General features: G+C 33.6%; 1 long non-coding RNA gene across 1 annotated transcript in view; it reads right to left on the bottom strand.

Moving 5' to 3' along the window:
- LOC108536015 (uncharacterized) overlaps window positions 1-5048 on the bottom strand; it is a 34010-nt gene extending 28962 nt beyond the window's left edge. Inside the window, exon 1 of the long non-coding RNA XR_001887397.1 lies at window positions 4987-5048. This is a non-coding gene — a long non-coding RNA (uncharacterized LOC108536015). The remainder of the gene's footprint in view (window positions 1-4986) is intronic.
- Window positions 5049-25771: the final 20723 nt, after the last annotated feature.

Genomic DNA, 25771 nt, shown 5'->3' with positions numbered 1-25771 from the left:
ATTAGATTTAGTAAGATTTGTACTTGGGAAATAATTTTATTATTATTTATATCAAAGGATCACAAATAAATACATGTATATACATATATACATATGTGTGTGTATATATATATACACTTTAGTCCTTCGATTGTCATACAGTGTTCTGCTGATTTTTACAAAAAACTAGTCAGATGACTTAGGAATACTCCAGATTCCACTACTTAGCTAGTTCATTCAGTGAATCATTTATTCTCTGAGCTTTGCTCTGCTCCTCAGAGACTTGTATAATTTCAAAATTAATTAAAAACTTATAATCACATAAACCATCTTCTTCTAAAAATCATCTTCATTTTTAAAATGATGTAACCATGACATAGAAGGCTAAATTGGACTAAACAAAATGTGGCAGTATTCGTAGCTAAAGCGCTTGAATAACCCCAGTCCTTTGATCTAAGCATGTTGAACTGTATGATATGCTCTGTTTTATAGTTGCACTGAGGTAGAATATAAAAAAGTTTGGAAGCCATAACATGCTGTAGCATTTGAAGGTTTATTTATTTAATACTAATGATAGTTTGGTATTTAAATAATTTTTCCTCATGATATCATTTCTTTAGTAGTTATAGTTATTCTGATCAATCTTAGTAAAGTGAATGCTTGAAGAATATATTAACATTAACAAAATGCAAGCAAGATAAATTTTACATCACCAAATAAAGAGCAAATCCTACAAGACAAAAACGTCAGAGCTGTCCTGTTATCATAAATACCCTTCACCTAATGTGTTTATAGCCATGCATGTTCATAGATAACAGTCCTAAAAACCCACCTACAACTTCCAAGGAAAGACTCCTACAGCCACTCACATACACAAATAGAGAGTGAAAAAATACCCTAAAGCTCCAAGTATAACGGGAAACACTGAATATATTTTAAAATCCCACAGACATACTTAGAATTGAATAAGAGTAAAATAGATTGTAAATTACTAATGGATAGGGTTCATTTCGAAGATGATCCTTCAGATTTTCAATGTATATTTAAAACTTTTATGGAAAGCTACAGGCTGAATATTCAGCTATAAATATCCATCTGACTTGTGTAAGGTGGCAACTGCTGATCCAATTTTTTTTAAATTGTCTTTTAACAAGCAAACCTCTTTTCTGTCGAAAAAGCATTTTCTTCTAGCATGTGTTCGATATGCTTTGTTTCCTCCTTTATGCATTTCTCAACAAGAGTGACCCAGATGTGAAAGTGGTAGCATCATTTATATACCTCAGCATAAATTAACAGTCAAATTGATATATGATTTTTATTTATTATTTCTCTATTTCAGTATATTTTGTGACAATCTCTTACCAAATAGATTATTAACAATTCAACTTTATAATCTGCTAGTGCTAATTATAAANTTCATAGAATTACATAAATTTCACATTTTAATGCTTTCAAAGCCAATTCAGAGTACAATAATGCATTGGTCTAATCAGAGCATTTAAGTGAACAAAATTTACTCTTTCATTGCCTGTATAGTCATGATTCAAATCACCTTCTACATATGAGCATATATTTGAGAAAATATTTTATAAACTATAAATGTCCCATAAAAATGTTAGACATTATTATTTTGGTTATTTTATCTGGCATCTGGACGTGAATTAGATTTAGTAAGATTTGTACTTGGGAAATAATTTTATTATTATTTATATCAAAGGATCACAAATAAATACATGTATATACATATATACATATGTGTGTGTATATATATATACACTTTAGTCCTTCGATTGTCATACAGTGTTCTGCTGATTTTACAAAAAACTAGTCAGATGACTTAGGAATACTCCAGATTCCACTACTTAGCTAGTTCATTCAGTGAATCATTTATTCTCTGAGCTTTGCTCTGCTCCTCAGAGACTTGTATAATTTCAAAATTAATTAAAACTTATAATCACATAAACCATCTTCTTCTAAAATCATCTTCATTTTAAAATGATGTAACCATGACATAGAAGGCTAAATTGGACTAAACAAAATGTGGCAGTATTCGTAGCTAAAGCGCTTGAATAACCCCAGTCCTTTGATCTAAGCATGTTGAACTGTATGATATGCTCTGTTTTATAGTTGCACTGAGGTAGAATATAAAAAAGTTTGGAAGCCATAACATGCTGTAGCATTTGAAGGTTTATTTATTTAATACTAATGATAGTTTGGTATTTAAATAATTTTCCTCATGATATCATTTCTTTAGTAGTTATAGTTATTCTGATCAATCTTAGTAAAGTGAATGCTTGAAGAATATATTAACATTAACAAAATGCAAGCAAGATAAATTTTACATCACCAAATAAAGAGCAAATCCTACAAGACAAAACGTCAGAGCTGTCCTGTTATCATAAATACCCTTCACCTAATGTGTTTATAGCCATGCATGTTCATAGATAACAGTCCTAAAACCCACCTACAACTTCCAAGGAAAGACTCCTACAGCCACTCACATACACAAATAGAGAGTGAAAAAATACCCTAAAGCTCCAAGTATAACGGGAAACACTGAATATATTTTAAAATCCCACAGACATACTTAGAATTGAATAAGAGTAAAATAGATTGTAAATTACTAATGGATAGGGTTCATTTCGAAGATGATCCTTCAGATTTTCAATGTATATTTAAAACTTTTATGGAAAGCTACAGGCTGAATATTCAGCTATAAATATCCATCTGACTTGTGTAAGGTGGCAACTGCTGATCCAATTTTTTTTAAATTGTCTTTTAACAAGCAAACCTCTTTTCTGTCGAAAAGCATTTTCTTCTAGCATGTGTTCGATATGCTTTGTTTCCTCCTTTATGCATTTCTCAACAAGAGTGACCCAGATGTGAAAGTGGTAGCATCATTTATATACCTCAGCATAAATTAACAGTCAAATTGATATATGATTTTATTTATTATTTCTCTATTTCAGTATATTTTGTGACAATCTCTTACCAAATAGATTATTAACAATTCAACTTTATAATCTGCTAGTGCTAATTATAAATCATATTTATGTGTGTGTGTGACTTATCGATGTGTTGAAAATACATGTTGTATTCCAAAAATTTAAATTATTTAAACCATTTCCTAGGCATAGCAAACTAAAAAAGTAAAACTTTCTGGTAGATTTTGCAGTTTAAGACCCACACAGAAACTAAAAGGCTTTAAGAGTCTTATAGGAGTTTTGAAAAAATACTTTCAATCAAAACTCTAATTCTACTGCTCACTACTTACCACAATAACATATGTTGAATGACTAATTCTGAATGCAACTTAGATTTTCTGAATCCTAACAGGGTCCTTTGTGTTTAGAATCACTAGATAATTCAAAAGTGAAAAAGTTTATTCATCCCATAGCTACTTACACATATTTGAAAAAAAAGTAGGAGAAGTTCAAAGTATAGAATTTTAATATATGGTAAATAGATTTTGGCCTCAATTATTTTTATTCCTTTCTTTACTCCTTCCATCAATCCATCACAGATCCTTGCCCAATTGAGAGAAAATGTTGTATTTTCATGGCTTTTATTTGCCAAGTAAAGAGTAATATTTCACAAAGACTTTTCTGTTTAAGAAAATAGATCTTGTCATTCATTTCCTGGATATTTATTACATATGTACTATGTGCCAGGCACTATCCTGGAGCTAGAGTATGTTAAAATATCAACCACAAAAAAGATGCATGATCTTTGTTCTCCTCAAATTCACCATGTAGTAGATGAGACAAACATAAAGACTTACAAAAATGCATGTAATATTATAACTAAGAAAAAGCCTTGAAGGAGAAGTGAATATTCCTATGACGGCATAAAGGCAGTAGAACAAGTCAAGGAGTCAAGAGAAAAGATTTAGGAGACGACTGAACTGAGTTCTGAATCCAAAGGAGGAGTTAAATAAAGAAAAATGTTGTGATTAACTTGAGCAGAAAGATGGGAAATAGCTTACGCATTAGTATCCTCTATTCTCCAATAATGAGATTCCTATTTATGTACGTCTAATCAATACGCAAGAGAACTTTTTCCATCAACCTTGTTAAAGGTATTCTCACGGACACTTCAAGTAAAATATGAAAAAGAGGGTTCAGATGCTTCTTAGACATTGACATGCATATATGTTATTACTGATATTCGTGGCTTTCATTTCCAATGTGGCATTTCTAACAAATAATTGGCAAAAATCTGTAAATTTTATTTCATTGTTTTCTTGGTGGTCTCTAAATTGAAAACAAAAGGTAAAATTTAGAAAACTCTATTGGCTATATTTAATTAAATGTAATACGCTTAATTAAAATAGATTACTATATGCCTGTGAATGGCATTTTTCTCTGATGGTTAATGGTTTTCATATTCACAGGCTTTATTGTCAGGATAAAAAAAGTAGCAATACATATAAAGTATATCTAGATCAGGAGCCATAAAAAATAATTCCTGATTTATTCCAACATTTTCCTGCCAACATATACTGCATATTCTCCTTATATACTAAAAATTCACTTGATACATGAAAAAAAAAATTTAGTACTGAGTTCCTTAGACATAAATTTTCCAATTCATAATTGAAAATGTATAATGGTTAGTAGAGCAAATAATTTAAACTTTCAGAGCCTCTATGCTTTCATCTAAGGAATAGTTATAATAATAGTTAATAAAGTTTATCCAATAATTAAATTAGGTAATTTATTTTAAAATCTTATAGCATATTTGCTTACAGAAATACGCACTCATTGTTCGTAGCCTATATTTGTAACTTAATATATAAATAACACATAATTTATAATTGTTATTATAACTGATAAGAATTATTCATTACTTATTTTATAATTAAAGTCTGGGGGTTTTGACGGCCGGTTAGGGCAGTTTAAAACTCCCTGAAGGGAAACAGAGCCTCTTAACTCACAGGAAAGAGAGAGGTGGCAGGGTTTCAAAAGAGAGGAAGACCGGACAGTTTCGCAATTCATACACACTCACCTTCCAGGATCCCGGTCGAGGTCCCCAGTTGAAAAGGGAAATGCTCCCTCGTCCCCTCTCAGGGCGCGCGATGGGGGAGTGACTGTTTTCTTCAGTGCCCCGCTGCTCAGACCTCTAGGGGAGCACACAGATAGGCAGGCTATGGGGCTCCTACCCCAGGGCAGGGTCTAGGGGTGAATGTTTACAGCTCCTGAAGCCCCACTGGGCATGTGTTACAGGATACTCTCTAGTCTGCCATCTATAGGCGGCTCGTGTTAACTAGCTCAGTTAGGTCCCCTACCTTGTAGCAAGAACAGAGGGCTTTCTGTATTCTGGGTTCTTGCCTTGGTGTACCTGAAGAATCGGATCACACATGGGCTTGGAGAATGAGTGCAAAGTTTTATTCAGTGGAAGTAGCTCTCCGCCTGTGGGGTAGCCAGAAAGGAGATGGTTTTCCCCCGGAGTTGGGGTGTTCGGCAGGCCCGGCTATCCTCTGACTGCCCAGGCCAACCCCCGCCTCCTTCCGCTGGTCCACGGCCTTCTGGCTTCCGGGTGCCTGTCAGCGTGTTCTTCTGCTGGCCTGCTCCTATGGACGACCAGTCGTTTGTCTTCTTCCCCTGATGTGTTGCTCATCAGGACATCCAGCCACTTGTGTATCTGCCTGCAAGGGTCTCGGGTTTTTATAGGCCCAGAATGGGAGCGTGGAGAGCCAGGGTGGTCTTGGAAAATGCAACATTTGGGCGGGAAAGCATTTGTGCCTGTCCTCATCTAGGTCCCTGGGGGTTGGAACCCTAGCCAGGGACCAGGCCCTCCTCTCCCCAGCACTTCCCTTCCCCTCTTCATTTAAAGGGACCACGCTCTTCCCTTCCCAGGACTCCCTTATCAATTTTATAATTAAAATGAAGTCCACCAAAACTCCTAATGATGAAGCGTTAGAAAAATTCTTATTAATGTAAGAAACATTATAAGTATTACCACTCTCATTACTTCAGTCTAATATTATTTTAGATTATTCAAAATAATGGAATTAGACAAGCTAAATAAATTAGTGGTGAAAATATGAAAACATTGAATGCAAATGAACACTTTTTTGGGTAGATAATTTTGTATAAGGATACAATATAGCTGATTTTTAAACTTAACCAGCACAATATTGCATTAGACTTAGTTTTAGCCAGAGTTTTCTATACACTTGTCTATAATTGGTGGGAATTTTAAGCCACTGTGCAGTTCTTCCTGATTATGCACTCGTTACTTTATATCAGCAGTTTGGAATTGGTCATGGTGGGAGTATTTACATCACAGAAAATTTAAAATGTCACAAATTAAAGTCTACCTCCCACTCCCAACCCCAGAAAGCTGGCTGTCAAACTTTACTAGCACCCCTATGTATCAGACTTATGTTTAGCCAAGCAAAGTGTTCTATATATCTTACTGTAATAACTTGTTTATGGATGAGATGTGAACTGAGAGCCTAAGATGAACATATCAGAGAACTTATTGCAATATTTCTTTTTATTTTAGATTTTTGCCAAGGTTTTGGGAAAACGTAGTCTCTTTTTGATAGAGTTTCAAAAGCAGGAACTTTGGAATCCTTGGCTTCTGGCCACCCGTATAACTATCTCATGGAGAGGTCCTTGCCAAGAGATGGAAAACAGAGTCCTGGTAATGCTAATTGTCTCCCTAGATAGAGTTGTACCAGAAGTCAAACTAAACTCAGATTTTTGCATACATAAGCCAGTTGTTTGTCTGTTTTCCTTTATTATTTGATTCTGCATTCTATCACTGTTAAATAAATTTTTCCTGAATATCACATATATATTAGTAACAAACTCTAAAATATTATTTGCTCCAAGACTTTAGAAATAGATAATGAGGTAGATCTTTTCCTGACACATTTTAAAATGAACAAAGAAGACTGTTTTCACCTTTGCTTTATGGTGTGGAGATAAAAAATAAGGAAATTCTCATTTATTTTATTTTTGGAAGAAAGATAGAGTATGGAATACCTCTGAGTTCGAAGGTTTACTTTACATATTTGGATATCTCCTAGATTTTTTCCATTCCTCTCATTGTTTTTCCAAAGCCCAGACTTTTTATAGGAACTTAAAGTAGGTTATTTGAGGGAGAAAATTTGCTTTAAATTATTCCCTGTTGATTTCAGATGCTTAACACAGATTCTAGAAAGTCTTACTTTCTCCCAAGGAATAACTAATACCCTGTGGTATTAGGCAGGCTCTTTACACAGTAACATCATGATCATTTTTAGCAAAAGGAAATGGTCTGTGATTATTGAGCTATTATTTCTCATGAGTCCTCAAAAAGATGGACTAGGGAAAGCTAATCAGTAGTTTTGTCAGTTTCTTATTATTAGTGTGATCATCTGATGTGTTGGAATGTACAGATTGCCTGTGGGGAGAAGAGTGTCATTTCTCTTTGGAGAAATAACCTGCCTAACTTACCTTTATAGAACCTCAGAAAGTCTTCATTAACTTATAATTTTTAATCATTAATACAGGCTTAGATAAGTAGGTTGTATCAGCAAATAGGATTTCAATTTATCTAAGACCATAGTCACAAGATTCATGATTTTTGTTTGTGGAAGTGAGTCTTAAATATCTTTGAGAAAACTAAAGTAATAATGAGATATTTTGGAGGTTCATCTTAAAATTTTAGAAGAATACGGTAATAGTAATTTGTTCGGATTTCTGGTCTGTGATATAAGAAGCTTGCAAATTGTCACTCTATCTCAAGCAAAAAGCTGAGGAAACTGAAAAATCAACAACTCTTCTTATTTTCAAAAGACAAGGGACACAAGTGGTTTGGAGGCAAACCACTGTCCCCCCAAATTGTAGAGACTGACAGATAAATACAGAGAAATAAAATTTACCTGAGTAGACACTCACCAGCTGAAACCTCTGTGGAAACCAGTGCAAGGGTGGAGAAACCTGAACTATAATTGATGAACTGCTAGAGTTCCAGTAAGCACAAGTTTGAAAGTTAAAAATTCCATAGTAACACAGTCATGGAGGCTGAGTTCACACACTCATAAATTTTACCTCCAAGAATTCTACCAGATCCTCATAGTGAATACTGAAAAAAACAATCACCTCATGCTGTCCACACGCTCATAAATTTTACCTCCAAGAATTCTACCAGGTCCTCATAGTGAATATTGAAAAAAAAAAAATCACCTCTTGCTTCCCAGCAGGAAGAGAGGAAAAGGAAACATTTTGAAATACTCCAGAGCATTGTTTTCTGTAATAAAGCCTGCACAAGGAGGGACTATTTAATAAGAGCTTAACCTGCTGGAGTTTTCTCAGAGCCTAACTTACCTGGAGAAATGAGGAGACCCAACTTCATCAAGCTCTAGTCTTCCATGTGGAGGAAGGGAAAGACCAACTTCAGCCAAGTCGAACTATCCTGTCCCAAGAAGGGGAGAATAGGGGAACAAAGAAGCACATGTGAATTTCACAGCTGAGAGGCACAGGCTCACTATAAAACTGACACCTAGTCAAAGACTATAGAACCCATTCCTTCCACCTACACCTTACCACCACATTACTAAAGACCTACTAATAAACTTATTTTTACCCAGTACATCATTTCTGACCATCAGGGAAAAAAATTACAAGGCGTACTAAAAGACAAAAATATACAGTTTGAAGAGATAAACCAAGCATCAGAACCAGACTCACACATGGCAGGGATGTTGGAATTATCAGACTGGCAATTTAAAACAATTTTGATTAATATGCTGAGGTTATTGTTATGGTTTCTTTCTAATTTGATCTTAAAGTCTCACTCTTGAGAGTGCTCATAAGGCAAAATATTCACTTTCCACAGGAAAGTAAGTTTTGGATGTGTTGGTGAGGTGAGACACAATGAGGAAGTGAAACAGAAATGCTTGCAACAGAAAAGGAAAAGATTACAGACTCCTGAGACGTTAGAAGTGCCATCCAAAGGGAAAAGGAATGCTGGAGGTGACAAGGAGTTCAACCAGCAGGTGGGAAGTGAGAAAGAAATAGAACCTGTAAGTCTATGCCTTTATTTATAGGCATATGGGTTTATGTACATCCCTCAGGCTTCGTCATAGGATTTGTAGATTGCTTAGTTTAAAGAAACACATGTGAAGGAATGCACTTATTTACAAGACTCTGGTGTTAACCATTATGTTTGATCATGGTCAGCAGCTATGAAGTGTGTTGAGTTTTGGATCTGTTAGATAAGAAACAAGTGGACTGTATTATCCACAACCACTAAGTGAGGGGAAGTTTTAACTAATCCAAAGGTGAAAAACTGTGACTGGGTTTCAGAAAAATTAATGTCAGGCTTAAAAATGGATGGTGAGGCAGCAAATATATCACACAAATTTATAAGAAAAGAACTCTAATGGATAAAGTAGACAGCTTTCAGAAACAGGAAAAAAAGTAAAGAGATGAACATTTTAAGAAAGAACAACAACAAGAAGGCTGGAGATAAAAAATGTTCTAACAGAAATGGAGATGCCTTTGACAGGCTTGTAAGTAGATGACACAGGGATGAGGAATCTCTGAACTTGAGGATACCTCAGTAGAAACATCCAAAAGTTTAAAAGGAAACAGGAAAAAAAAGGCAGGAAAAATAAAAGAATAAAACAGACCACAATATCTAAGAACTGTGGGATAGTTGCATAAGGTATAACCTAACTCTAAAGGAAATAGCAGCAGAAGAAGAAAGTAAGAAATAAACAGAAGAAATTCTTCAAACATTAATGACTGAGAATTTTTCCAAATTAATGTCAAATGCCAAACCACAGACCCAGGAAGCTCAGAGAATGCAACACAGGATAAATGTCAATAAAACTACACCTACACATATCATTTTCAAACTAAAAAATAAATAAATAAATAAATAAATATAAATAAATAAATAAATAAATATTTCTTTCAATTCTGAAAGCCAGAGGAAGAAATACCTTTCCTAAAAGATGGAGCAAAAATAAGAATTCGATTCAACTTCTCACAAAAAACTTTGCATTAAGAAAAGAGTGGAATGAAATATTTAAGACATCAAGGGAAAAACCTCACCAACCTAGAATTCTGTACCCTGCAAAATTATCCTTGCAAAGAGAAGGAAAAATAAAGATTTTCTCAGACAAACAAATATTGAGAAAATGCATTGCCAGTAGATCTGCCTTAGAAGAAATCACTGAAACTGAAACCAGGAAATCAATAGAGAAAACAAACCCCAAAGCTGGATTTCTGAGCTCACTAAAGTTAGCCTCTATCCAGGCTAACTATGAAAAAAAGTGGAGAGGACATAAATTCCTCATGTCAGAGATAAAAGATAGATATCACTTCAAACCTCAGAGACATTAGAAGTGTAATAAAAGTCTATTATGTACAACTTTATGCCCACAAGTTTGATAACCTGGATTGACTAACTCCTGGAAAAGCACAACCTTCCAAAACTCACACAAAATAAATAGATAATCTGAATAACTCTATATCTGTTACAGGAATTAAATCAATAATTAATAGTGTTACAAAATAGAAAGCACCAGACCCAGAGGCATTCACTGATGGATTCTACCAAACAATCTGGGAAGAAATTATGCCAGTTCTCTATAACCTCTTGCAGAAAATTGAGGCAGAAGGAATACTTGCCAACCCATTTTATAGGACCAACGTAACCCTAAAACCAAAACCAGACAAAGACACAAGAAAATAAAACTAAAGACCAATATCATCCATAAATATAGGTGCAAAAATTGTCAATGAAATCTTAGCAAATTGAATCCAACAACGTGTAAAAAGAAATATAAATTGCAGTAGGCAAAGCTGGTTCCACATTAAAAAATCAATTAAGAACAACCCCCAAATGCTAAATTTGACTGACTTGAAAAATCTATTAATGACAACTAGTTGATATTTAGTTTCATTTAATCATCCCACACTGTACACATGTATCAAAACATCACTCTGGATGCAGAGAAAATGAAACACTTATACAGTGTTGTTGGGATTGTAAATTAATATATCATATATGGAAAACAGTATGGAGATTTCTTTAAGAACTAAAAATAGAAGTACCAGTCAATCCAGCAATCACACTACTAAATATCTACCCAATTGAAAGGGAATCATTATATAAAAGAGAGACTTCCATTCCAATGTTTATCACAGCACTATTCACAATAGCAAAGTCATGGAATCAACCTAACCATCCATCAGTGGTTAACTGGATAAAGAAAATGCAATACATGTACACTATAGAATGCGATGCAACCATACAAATAATGAAATCCTGTCCTTTGCAGAAACATGGATGGAGCTAGAGGCTATTGTCCTAAGTGAAATAACTCAGAAACCGAAAATAAAATACTACATATTCTCACTTAGAGTTGGGAGCTAAACAACGGGTACATATGGATATCATGATGGAAATAATAGATACTGAGGGCTACAAAAGAGGAGACGTTGGGAAAGGGGATGAGGGTTGACAAATTATCTATTATCTATTAATAGATATCTATAAATTATCTACTGGGTACAATGCTCACTATTTGGGTGATGGGTACACTAGAAGCCCAAACTTCATTACACTAAGTATCTATGTAACAAACATAAATCTACAATAATAATTAAATTAAGTAATTAACAGTTGGAATAGTCAAGCAACATCAATATTGTTGGAAAATAATGATGCTGATCTAAATCATTTTGAATCTTGTTAGCTGCATTTGGATGTAATAGTAGATGTAAAATGTATTTACTGTAATCAAAAATAAATTAATAATAAAGTCAGAACTTTAACACGAATAAACACACCAAACAAGATGATTCAAATAATGCCCATATATTATTGGGCAACAGCTACTGATTTATGATTAGTATTTCAAAATAATATAAATATCTATGTATATCTTCAAAGAGCAAAGAGAACATAAGTAATATAGGGATTTGTGTAGCATATTTAAGTTTGCATTTATTTGAAGGGATCATTGATTTTCACTGAGAACTGGAACAGGAAATTATAAAAGATGCTTCTATGATGTAGACAGGACAAGGCATGGCAAGAATGGTTTCATAACATTTTATTCTAATCAACATACCATCCCATTGGCCTTTAATCTCCCTTCTGCAACTGAGGAGACTTCATATTATCCAGTTTACCAGTCATCCATTCAAGAATGGCAACATTCCCTTTAAAATGGATACAAATGATGACTGACACATTTTTTTTTTTTTCTGGCTTCTTTAAAGGTTTCACCTGTTTTGACTTGTATAGTAAAATTTTGCAAACTATCATGGTAGATATTTCAGTTATTTAAAATTTTATAGTATATAAGGAATGAAAAGTTAAATTGCTTGATTTTAGGTAAATCATGAAAAATTGATTTCATTTAAATACACACTTGAATAATTCTATTTTGACTCATTTTCCTATTTAGTTAATAATGTGCTGTTTAATTTACTTTAAATTTATTATGCAATAAAATATATGACTTGTGCAGAAATTTGTGAAATAGCAAATTGGTACAGACTTCGTTTGGGGACGACTTCTAGAAGTTGCAAGCTACAATTAATAAGTCATGATATCAAAATAGATAAAAGTTATTTGTGTTAACTAACATTTGAGTATCTTGCATTTTGGACAAAAATAATCAACCTGCAATAAATTTTATATTTAACTATAAAATAATGAGACAAGATAAAAAGTTTTAGGCTATTGTTTGTAAGCATTTCACTGAAGTTAATATACATTTGTGCCTCATTTGACTCTGTTGTCAGCTTATCAAGAAGACTGTAAGGAGATATATATATCTATTATATATATATAATAGATATATATAAATGATATATATCTATTATATATAAATGGGTGATGTTTATTTCTAATAATGAAAAGCCAAATTGTATAAAACAAAAAAAACTATCCCCATCAGTTTATACCTTTATGATTTATCAATGAAAATACTGTAAATAAATATCAATTAACTAATTAAGTTATATCAATAAGCTAGAAAAGAATAGTCATATGATTGTATTATTAAATGTAGAAAAAGCCTTTGACAACGTTAAGATCCATTCAGTATAAAAACTCTCAGTTACCTAGAAGAGAGGGGACATCCACAACGTGATCAATAATATTTACCAAAACCTACAACAAACATCACACTTAATGATGAGAAAAGCGAAGTTTTCTCACTGACATCAGGAACTTATATGTGAGATCAGTCAGTACCGTCAGCCCTTCATATCCTCAGGTTCCATATCTGTGGATTCAACAAACCGTGGATCAAAAATACAATATTGGCTGAGTGCGGTGGCTCACGCTTGTAATCCTAACACTTTGGGAGGCTGAGACAACATAGTAAGACCCTGTCTCTACAAAAACGAACAATAATAATAAAGAGTTTATTTGTCAGTTAAACACAAATAAAGCTGGGGAGGAGGAGATAATCTAAACTGTTATCTCAGTATTTTGTGAGACAAGCACAACACAATCATACCTCTAGTTTACTGAGGAGGCAATGAAGCTTTAAGCAGTTTGTCGGGGTTGCTCCAATGTTATGTGCTAGCTAACCTTTCTTCTTACTTCCAAACAAGTGGCCAGAGAAATCTACCAAAATATCTGGAAGAAATATAGATTTTATATAGAGGTTTCCAGATTGCTGGGAGTCAGAACTTGCAGGGCCATGACAGACAAGGCACCAGTGCACCAAGAATGAGAAAAATTTCTCTGTGATATCTAGTGTATGTGATGAGTTTTTTCTACCTGAATTTAAAAGGTGCCAAAGTCATCCTTAGAACTCATAAATGGCAAAAGTGACAAGGAACAAAATAAATAATTAACTAGATTATCAATTCTCATAGTGTGGTTCACAAACTCCTAAGTGTCTTTTTAATGTCCTGTGTAACAAAATGCAAGGACTACTCTTGCATATGAAAGTACATGGTTGACACTAGGAAAAAACAGTTGTGCAATTGTTCCTGTTGTTGGCTGAACTAACTGCATTTATAAATGGAGCAACATTTTTACTTGAAAGAACAATTGATAGCTAAACCATGATTATTGTGACTTGGGTAATAAGTAGACATTTTTTCCCCAAATCAGTGAAGTCAGTCGTTGCAAAAAACAAACAAACAAACAAACAAAAAAAAACCCAGCAACAACAACAACAAAAATCATCTCACAGCATTTCTGACAATAACACAACATGAGCTTTTAAGAATTAGAATAATGGAAATCTTATATTCTCTATTTTGAGTTAACTGATGTTTCAATGCATGTAGTCTTTCTGATGAGACTGGTGGTTTTAAAAACTGTGTATTTTTGGCATTATATACTGAAAAGGTATTACAAAATCGTGCATAAGTAAAGTATCTATTCAAAGTGTAAGTGGAATGTAACAGAGTTTGAGAAAAGTTGATTGATAGTGTCTCAGAGCCTTCAGTGCAACCAACTCTTACGAAACTACAACTTGTTTAGTATCCTCAGTTAGCTGAAATGCCATTATGATACTCCTCATTTTCCAAATACATATACATGTGAAGCTGTATTCTCTTTATCTACTTCAAACAAAACATCAAATAACAACAAATTGAATGCAGAAGCAGATATGAGAATATTATATTTTATTATGCCAGTCATTAAGAAGATTTGCAAAGAATGTAAAACACTCATGTCACTACATCAATTCATTTTGGAAGATATAATTATGATTCAGAGAAAGTATAATTTATGTTAACATGTCATGAGTAAATGTGTTATTTTAAAGAAATTAATACACTATTTTAGATTTCTCAAATTTAGTTTCGAATACAGAAAATATTTGTAGGCACAACTCATAAAAAAGAGATCTTTGATATCTTCAATTATTTTTAAGACAGCAAAGGAAAAAAATTTGAGAACTGCTACTCTAAATGAGATTGTAACTATTTTTTTTTTCCTGTAAAGTGACAGATAGTACATATTTTAGGCTTCTTTGGCCATAAAAACTGTTGCAACATTGCAGTTCTACTGTTGTGCAAAAGCAGCCACAGACAATATTTAATTGCATAAGCATGGCTTAATTCCAATAAAACCCTTTCTGCAAACTTTTTGTAAACAAGTGACTGCAGAATTGACCAACAGGCCATAGTTTGCCAATTCTTGCTCTGAATAATAGGACTTCATAATAAATATAGGGATCATTAAAACTATTCTTTAAAAAAACCCAGAAGGTTATTATGCTCTATAGAAGAATAAGACTTACTGATAAAATTAAGTTGAAGAAATCCTGACAAATGATAAAAGACAGAGGTATTTCATTCTGCTTTAGGTAGTTTTCAGCAGATATGTGTGAAGAACTGCTTGAAATCTTGTCCTGTGTCTGACCCACTCATTTTTGTGAGGCAGCATATGGGAAAGTGCCAATTATAAAATGAAAATCAAATAACGACTCTCTCACTAGATAGGCCATGGACAAAGTAAGTACTAACAAAACACCAAGCAACAAAACACCACACATTTAGAGGACACGTTCTTCAAAAGAACTATCTGGAATCTACAATTGTTATGATGAAAACTGCAACAATTTATAAAAATATATAAAAGAGTCTCAGTAAATGGGGACTTTTATTTTTTGCCTTTCTTTTACAATTGTCACATTGTTTATGATGAACACATTATTGATTTCATAATGAAAAAACATGGCCAATCTAGTAGCTAGTTCCACATCTAATAGTAAGACCACATTTTTATATATAAAATATGACTTTTTTACCTATTATTAATTAAAATATTGGGTAAGTTCTATCCAAATAATACAGAAAATGGAAATAATCTAAAACAAGTCAAAAAGATGAGGCAACATTTTTTTTTCAGCACCAATAAGAATGGGCAATAAAGAAACATTTTTAAAAAAATATTTTGACTTTTCACGCAGTAACTTTGCCTCTGGAAATAATCATTTTCAGAAAAGAATCAGGCAATTACAAAAACATATCCATTTATTGCCCTTTGATTTATCTGTTTATTGCTCTTAGTAATAAATTGCAACAAAATCTAATTTTGATGATAGTTTAATGTTAAAATTATGGGTTTCTATTCACTATCTCATTGTTTGTTAAATATATTATTTCTTAAAACATTCCAGTCCAGTTTTACTCCAACATCCCACTTTTATAATGCCACTCATGAATCCTCATTCTCCATTGTTAAATCCTGTAACCTATTCTCAGACCTCATTCTACTTATGACTTTTTAGCAGAACTGAGCTACCACTCTGGGTCTCTCCTCCTAGTTACAGTTTGTTCCCTCAATACACAGAGCACCACTCTCTTGGTTCAACTACTGACTCACTTTCAGTTTCCTTTGCCAACTCCTCTTCTTTCCAATCTCTTCTCATAATAAAACCTCAGAGCTTGATCCTTGGTCCTCTTCTCTTTTTCTATATTCTCTTCCTTGGTTATCTCATTTGGTTTCATGGCTTTAAATATTACGTTTCTGTCAATTACTGCCAAATTCTGGCTCCATATAGTGACCTCTCTTTTGAAACTCTGACTTATATATTCAAGCTGGTTTTATTGGTGTCTTTACATGGATACTAAATAGATATATAAAATTCAGTTATTCAAAACTGAACTATAGATCTTCCTGTCAATGTTGGGAAGGACTACAATTAGCCAGTGTGGACAGCATGGTAGCCTGAGTCTAGAGAGACCTGGCAGACCACATAAGTCTCGGTATTCTGTTTACAAGCTATTTCTCTTATTCTAAGAGCAGCAGCAATCTTTTATGTGAAAAATCTCTCCTCCTTCTCTTGCTATTAGTCTAGTGTTGGTAGAAATAATTGCTATGCATTACAGCAAAACAAAACACTGGTAGAGTTTTAATAAGAGCATTTATATGATAACATTTGCCTTACAAAATAAATCATTTTGGCTATCACGTACCCAATGTTATACTATCAGTTACCAGATTTTATTGTTCCTGTCTAACTAGGAATTTTCTTTTGCATGGGCAGCATCTTATTGAGTGTATAAAACAAGGACCAATGGTTTGGGCACAATTAAGGAGGTTGCTTGTACTGCATGTCCTTCCAAATTGCTTGCTCTTTCTTTAGAAGGTACCTTAAAGAGAATTCTTTCAGGAGGCAGGTGACTTTGCATATCACTTTTCTCTTTCCTAATAGGCTGTCATCATGTTTTGAAACTTGTGGCCTTGAAATGTAAGAGTAAAACTTGCTCATAAGGCTCTTATGCTCTTAAGACCCTCCCTGGGTCTAGAGGAAAGAAAATCATCTTTTTTTAACAGACGAAATTAATTTTCACATGTTTCTTCCTCAAAAAGTAAATAGAAACTGTAATTATAACTTTATTTCAGGAAAACCCAAGAAAACTTTATATTACAGAGAAGATACGTTTGTATCTAGAACACAGATTCAAAGCTCTTCATTCATGTGAATGGGGTGTAAATAAAATTTGCCCCAAAATATAAGTAATCATTTCCTAGTAATGGAATTTTGATAGACTGTTATAGTATTTTTTCCCTTATTTTGAGAAATCTTAAAATGGATTTCTCCATTTCAATCAGTTTAAATGGTTAAAATCAGATTTTAACCATTTAATCTTAAATTGCCAGATACATTCTTACTGCCCTTGTGAGCTCGGACTATTTTAGTAGTGTCTAAGCCCTAGGGTACTCACTGGATAAAATAAAGACAATCATAATATTTATATAATACAATCAATATGAGGTACAATTTACATGCTGCATATAAAGTATATTTCTATGCCGACTTACACGCACACATAACTATTTCTGCTGCGTATAATTGTTATTACTACTAATATCCTTATAGAATTTTTAATATGACTTCAATTTCTTATTCTAAAACTAAGCAAGGAAGTCTGAAAGGTTTTAACCAAGGTTTAAATGAAGGCAGAAGATAAATATGTGCTTCTACGTGACATTAAAGGAAGGTGATATTGAGCAATAAATAAGGCATTTGAAAAACTAAATATTAAGAAATGAAAGGCATATTTGATACATATTGCAACATATTGGGAGACATTTTATAGCGAACATAAATTTTCAGATATCTCTCATTTTGTCATAAACAGCCTCAGACACTTACCCATACAATGCACATCTATTTCGTGTGTGTGTGATGGCAATATTTTTGCAGATGAGTTATCTTTCCAAAATAAAGCTCTGAACATGTTATTCTTTTACTTTGATAATATTTTCAATGACTTCCAAATCCTTATAAAATAAAATCCAATTTATTTTGCCTGGAACTTTTCCTATAGCTCAACCTGGGTTTAGTGCTGGATCTGTCACTACTCTGAACTCAACATGCCTTTTGCTTCCATCATGAAAGCCCTGTATGCCTTGGCTAACGTGATTTCCTCCTTCCTTCCAAAAAATTTTCACGTCCTCTTAATCTTTTTGTATCAAAATCTTACCTACTCTTCAAGATTTGGATTAAACGTCACTGCTTTTACCAAACAACACCGTATTTTCCCATTGTCCTTTCTCTTTTTCTATTAGTGTATGTATCACATTTTACCTTTTCAAATAGATTATTGGGTATGTTGTTTCTTAAGCTTATTCTAAGTGACTTAAAAAAAAAAACCCTTCAATGCAAAAAAGCACATTGTTTTGCCTGCTTAGTCCCCAAATTAGAGTTTAAGTTATTTTCGTAAGTGATTTACCCAGTTACTCTATCAAAGTAAGTTCTTACATCTTCATAATGAGGGAGTTGGAGATGATCCCTAACGCTTCTTCCAAATATAGCGCAACATCATGGAAACAGTTAGCTGTCCTGTCTTCAAACAAGAACTGGGTAATAAGATTGCCTCCGAGAGCTAAATCACCCCACAATAGATGTAATTAGCCATCTGTTGGGAGTAACTCAAATTGTCTCTAAATGTATTACTAAAAAGTTTTGGAATTCCTAAATTCCCCATCAAAGTAGTATATAATCATCTCAGGAGGCAGTACTGGAAGGGGCCAGTAATTTAAGTAGAAACCTAATAGACTGTACAAAATGTCTCATGGTGTAGCAAGTAGGTGCTTAGAAAATGTAAGCACAAAGAGTCAAATCCTGACACAATCATTAGTACTTTTAAGAACAAGCCTGTGTATTAAACCCATTTGATCCTAAGGGCCCATACATTAATGTATAAAAAATTTTTCATTCCTTTGTTATTTCATTTTCACCATGCAGTTGACTTCTTACACAGATCTTCATTAAAGGAGGGAAGATGATGGTAATGCTTCTACAAGCATTTCAGTTAGTGAAGGGACTCATATTGCAGAAACTTAAAATGCAAATAGAATTAAAGTAAAATTCTGCTGACAAATTCAAGAAAGCCTTGGAAATCTCTCTCCTGCGTCACCTCACCCACGTAAAAACTGGCATTTACCATATGACAGAGTAGCCTTGAATGACCAGATATTTGCTTTAAAAGATTACTTTCCATTTCTTGTTTTATCCAGGTAGTTACTTTAAGTTAGACATTCCTATACCTCCCTTCAATTACAATAACGTAAGTACACCTACATTTTGAGAGTCCTGAAAGGTGGAAATGCCACTTGACTCTATGCTACAATTTAAGTATGAGTGAGTGAAGAGCTAATTCTCTAGCAGACAAACATCAAAACTTCTTCTACTAGGTACCTTGAGGTTTCTGAGGGCTATGTGTACAAATAAATGCAAGTTCAAAATGTACTCCTTTTGGATAAAGCTTAGTTATACATTATTCTTTGCTAAATAAGGGTAATAATGACATCCAAATTACCACGAACCTGATGGATCTATGTACCTCCTGCATGAGAACATATCCTGAAATATATAGGATCAGTCGTGTCACATTTAAAATTATTACTATGTTCCTTGTGGTAAATAAAGGGAATTATGGGCCGAGTACAATGCTTCATGCCTGTAATCTTAGCACTTTGGGAGGCCAAGGCAGGCAGATCACCTGAGGTAAGGAGTTCAAGACCAGCCTGGCAAAATAGTGAAACCCCATCTCTATGAAAAATACAAAAATGATGGTGCATGCCTGTCCTCGGGAGGCTGAGGTAGGAGAATTGCTTGAACCTGGAAGGTGGAGGTTGCAGTGAGCCGAGATTGCACCACTACACTCTAGCCTGGGCAACAGAGTGAGACCCCATCTGAAAAAGAGAGAGAGAGAGAGATACAGGTAATACATGTTTGTTAAAAATGATTGACAGCACCAGACAGACATGAAATTCCCATCTAGAGGTTCTTATCAATATTATTCGGGAATCAGCAACTAAGACATGGTAGAGACTCAATAAATATCGCTGAATAAGAAAGAAATGTATTTTTCTATAAAATCCTCACACTAACTCCATGAGATATTAAAATTCCCCCTGTAAAAATATGACTTTACAATCAGTGAGGAAGCTGAGTTTTAGGAAAAGACAGTTTAAGTACCCAGCCCTAGGAAAATCAATTATGCCGTGGCTGGGTGAAGTTTCCACCCAGCTGAGCTGGATCTAAAGCCTGCCTTCTTTTCCCAATATTCATGTTCCAAAATTACTTCCTTTAAACTTCTCCTTCCAAAACACTTATTTCAATATTCTTTTAAATAAAGCTGCTACTAGAGAATAGCAATTGATACAGCACTTATGTGCCATTCAAACTGTAACATATACTTTACTAAATTCAATTCTTTAGCAGTTGGAGATTGATGGAAAGAAGGTAAAGTTAAGCCATATCCAAGGTAAATCTTTTGACATATTTTTAAAAATTGTAACAGGTCTTTTTAAAATTATTTTATTATACTTTAAGTTCTGGGACACATGTGCAGTACATTCAGGTTTGTTATATAGGTATACACGTACCATGGTGGCTTATTGTACCGATCACCCCGTCGTCTACATTTGGTATTTCTCCAATGCTATCACTCACCTAGCCCCGTATTCCCCAACAGTCCCCGGTGTGTGATGTTCCCCTTTCTGTGTCCATGTGTCTCATTGTTCAACTCCCATTTATGAGTGAAATGAGTTTGGTTTTCTGTTCCTGTGTTAGTTTTTTGAGAGTGACGGTTTCCAGCTTCATCCATGTCCCTGCAAAGGACATGAACTCATCCTTTTGACTCAGCAATCCCATTACTGGGTATATACCCAAAGGAGTATAAATCATTCTACTAGAAAGACACAATCACACGTATGTTTGTTGCAGCACTGTTCACAGTAGCAAAGATTTGGAACCAACCCGAATACCCATCAATGATAGACTGGATAAAGAAAATATGGCACATATATACCATGGAATACTATGCAGACTTAATTTTGAGTATGTGTTGACACATATATTCATATAAAGTTCTTCTCTAGTCGCATCTCATTGTTTCATGATCATTATCAGCATTGTATCATGCATATATTTTTTTTACATTTATAATATATAAGGTTACAAATTCTTTATAGCTTATAAAAATTTTCCAGAGACATTCTGAATAATGCTTACCATAATCATGGCTGAGATATATAATAATTCTCACTGTACAGATAACAATTCAGATTCAGGAACTTAAGATACTTAACAAAAATTTAAATTAAGTTTTATAGGGCTTTCCAAATTCATTTCCCACATGTTCACTGCCTCTGATTTGTGATATATGAAAGATATCATGGTACAATTATATAATCTTTCCCAAAAGACAAGTGACTAAAACTTAAAATTTTCCTTTTTATGAGCAGGTGGGCTTAGATACTAGATGGAACATTTAGAGGATCAACCATTCCACAAGAGCATAAAAAGTCTCCCAGGTTTGCCACTGTTGACCTTACTCAGTTTTTAAAAAATGCGTTGCCCTGTCTTTTTCAAATTCTAGCTATATTTTGAATTATGTCAGATCCTATTTATTTCTTTGAATCTTAAAATTTCTGTTGCCTTTGCATTTTGGATATCATAAAGTCAAAATAATGTTCTAAGTGGTTTTGCTGTGCACATTGGCCCACTCAGAGAGTGTGTGCAATAATACAAATCTGTCTGAAGATCACCTCTATTAATGCCAAACCACAATAAAAGTGATATTGAGGAACTGTAATACAAAAACAGTTACTAAGCACCTACTAAGGCCAATGATCTATGGTAGATGTTTTGACCAAACAAAGTTAGTGATTTCAATCTTCAAGACATATATATTCCACTTAAAGATTTAATGGAGGTGTCTTTCTTTTGCTGGAATAGCATGCTAATGAGAGAATGAGCTGGCAGTTGCTACATTTCTACAGAGAACATTATCAAACCATTTACAGTTTAGTCATGAATTAGTCACCAGTGAAGATGGTTATATAAAATCTGTTTCAGCGATTCAGATTCGCGAAGTCAGCCTGTATCGTAAAAGTGGCAACAAAGTCAAAGATCCATGGAACTGAAGGAATCATAGACTTCTAGCACTCATCTTCAAACTGAGAAACGCGTACCTGTCAAGCCCAACACCTGCAACTACACGTGCCAAAAGCCAAGAGAAGAGAATAAATGAATGAATAACACAGATTTTCCCAAATTGCCCAATGTTTGTTGGCGTGAACTGCTACTTTTTAAAAATACTTGCAAGTATTCTAAAAAATATAAAATATTTTAAGGTCATGGGTTTATTAAACAATTATACAATTCATTATGCAATTGTAAAAGGAAATGTTTTGTCACTAATTCAAACCCATATATTTTAATCTTGAATAAATTCATAGTGGGTAAGACATTTTCCAAACTCACTCTGATTTCTTTCTCATGATATGTCAATATACTTTTATTAATATATATGATAACTGTTTTGTTGCCAATTTGGATGTTATTAAAGTAATATATTTTGTTCATTACCACATAGGTGGGAAATATTTCATAGTTTTAAAAGAGATAACTTCTCATTAGGAATGTCTAGTTAAGAGTATTACATTTTTATAACATTAGTAAGCTAATTTAATCTATTCATGATAAAGAAACCACTTATTTATCATACAAAGCATCTCATAATAAAACTACAGTTTTACTAGTATATAAAATTATAAATATCAGATAACAGTTTTCGTTAGCCTCATACACAGGAATAATAATTCACTTTTTTCTAGCCACTGGAAAGGTGGCCAGAGGGAAATGGGTCTAGGGTTTTCTGTAATTGTCTCTCTTCTTATCAGAGGGTTTTCACTATAAAACATAACTGGACATGATGAGAGCTTTGGGGAAAGGTAAAAAAGTGAAGATGCAGAGAAGCAATTTCATGCTCTATTGGATATATGTTGATACAATGTAACATAAGACAAATTTCTTTCTCAGGAACACCAGAAATTATACACTTAAAGGAGGTATGCTATTATCCTGTTAATATTTTGCTCTCTCTTACATCTTCTTGGTATTTTTTTCTGATCACTCTTATCTTCTTTACAATTAGTATGAAAACACTGTTCAAAATCATTTATTGAGCTTGCTATTTTTTGCCTAAACCCATAACCCTGAGGCTTAGCAACTTAAACCTGTTTCATTAAAATTATCTGTCTACCTATCATCTGTGTCTATCTATCTATCTATCTATCTATCTATCTATCTATCTTCTATCTATCTATCTATCTTCTGTCTATCATCTATCTATATAATCTATCTTTCTATCTATCTATCAAAATAGATAGTAAGATTCATATTATTAAACTGACCAGTTGACAGAAGGTGGAAGGCAGGGGACAGGGGAAATGCTTTTATATATTAAATTTCTTCTGCATACTGAGAAAATTTCCACATTTTCTCATAGTATCTTAACACAAAATATAGCTATTTCCCTATTTTATATCTGAGAGATCTGAGGCCTAACGACTTTGTTAACTTGTCTGAGATATTGATCAAATCTGTATTGTGTGCCTAAATTTTACTGCCTCCAAGGCTTACATTCTCAATTTGCTGCTTGTCCTCTGATATTTTATTCTGATTGCACAAATGGTGTATGGCTTTATTAAAAAAAAACAAATAAAACTTTCTTTTAAAAGCAATAAAATCCACAGAGTATAGTCATTAAAATCAGTGAAGGAAGCAAAGTGAAGAAAGGAGGGACAGGTGTTTTAAGAAAAGGTCGCTGTCAGCTACAGAGCTGGAACGGAAGAGCAAAGGGGTGAACAGCACAGGAGAATGTGACTCCAAGTGAGAAAACCGCTCTTGTTAATCCATAAGTTGGTCTCCCCAGGCTGTTGCCTGTCCTTTGCCTCTCTGGTTGTTGGGGCTTATTATTTCTGTTCTGTTGTTGATGATGGCTTCTGCACAGAGGGTAAGAGTAACTGCTGAAAACTGCTAGTGTGGAAGTCAACTGGGAAACTCGGGCAGTAATCCCAGAGTAAGGCAATGGAGATCTGAATTTGTGAAATGTCTGAATATGGCAAATGAGGGAAGGATTTGAGGCCACTGAAAGGGAATAGATAGGAGTTTAGCAACTGCTAACCGTATAGATTTTAATTAAACCTGTGATCTGGACAGCAGAGCAGATTCAAGCAATCCTCTTACTACCATGGTAAGTGTCTAACCTCTTTATCCTCATTTTCCTTTCTGTTAAAGAGTGCAACGTTACCTATTTGTAGTGTTCTTTTAACGATAAAATAATAACATATGGAGATTGCATTAGAGTTTAGCACATTGTTAGTGCCTAATAATAAAGTTTTCCTCATCAAGAGAGGAAAGTTAAATCTAATGTGTTATAAAGACCTAACACAGTGTTTTCAGAGCAGAACGTTTTCTGTATAGATTTTATATCAAGTAAAACTTGATATTGCATACTTGTGTCTATTATGAATTCTACAAATGAATTTCCATTGTAATTTTATTATTTGAGCCACAGAAGACACATATTTTATTTAAATTTTCTCTTTTGCATCTTTGAAAAAATATTCATCATTTTTTTTTAGCTTTATTTCTGTAGGAGACATAATGATGAACGATAAAATTAAGTTATAAAAATTTTTCTTTTCCTTCTTCAATTTCGGTTTAAATTTGCTTCAATTTTTCTTTAAATTTTGGATGACANATTAGTAAGCTAATTTAATCTATTCATGATAAAGAAACCACTTATTTATCATACAAAGCATCTCATAATAAAACTACAGTTTTACTAGTATATAAAATTATAAATATCAGATAACAGTTTTCGTTAGCCTCATACACAGGAATAATAATTCACTTTTTTCTAGCCACTGGAAAGGTGGCCAGAGGGAAATGGGTCTAGGGTTTTCTGTAATTGTCTCTCTTCTTATCAGAGGGTTTTCACTATAAAACATAACTGGACATGATGAGAGCTTTGGGGAAAGGTAAAAAAGTGAAGATGCAGAGAAGCAATTTCATGCTCTATTGGATATATGTTGATACAATGTAACATAAGACAAATTTCTTTCTCAGGAACACCAGAAATTATACACTTAAAGGAGGTATGCTATTATCCTGTTAATATTTTGCTCTCTCTTACATCTTCTTGGTATTTTTTTCTGATCACTCTTATCTTCTTTACAATTAGTATGAAAACACTGTTCAAAATCATTTATTGAGCTTGCTATTTTTTGCCTAAACCCATAACCCTGAGGCTTAGCAACTTAAACCTGTTTCATTAAAATTATCTGTCTACCTATCATCTGTGTCTATCTATCTATCTATCTATCTATCTATCTATCTATCTATCTATCTTCTATCTATCTATCTATCTTCTGTCTATCATCTATCTATATAATCTATCTTTCTATCTATCTATCAAAAATAGATAGTAAGATTCATATTATTAAACTGACCAGTTGACAGAAGGTGGAAGGCAGGGGACAGGGGAAATGC

This window comes from Rhinopithecus bieti, unplaced genomic scaffold, assembly GCF_001698545.2.
Source record: "Rhinopithecus bieti isolate Rb0 unplaced genomic scaffold, ASM169854v2 scaffold_1244, whole genome shotgun sequence".
Lineage (NCBI taxonomy): Eukaryota > Metazoa > Chordata > Mammalia > Primates > Cercopithecidae > Rhinopithecus > Rhinopithecus bieti.
Note: the sequence above shows the minus strand (reverse complement) of the source record. Positions and strands in the feature narration are given on the sequence as shown.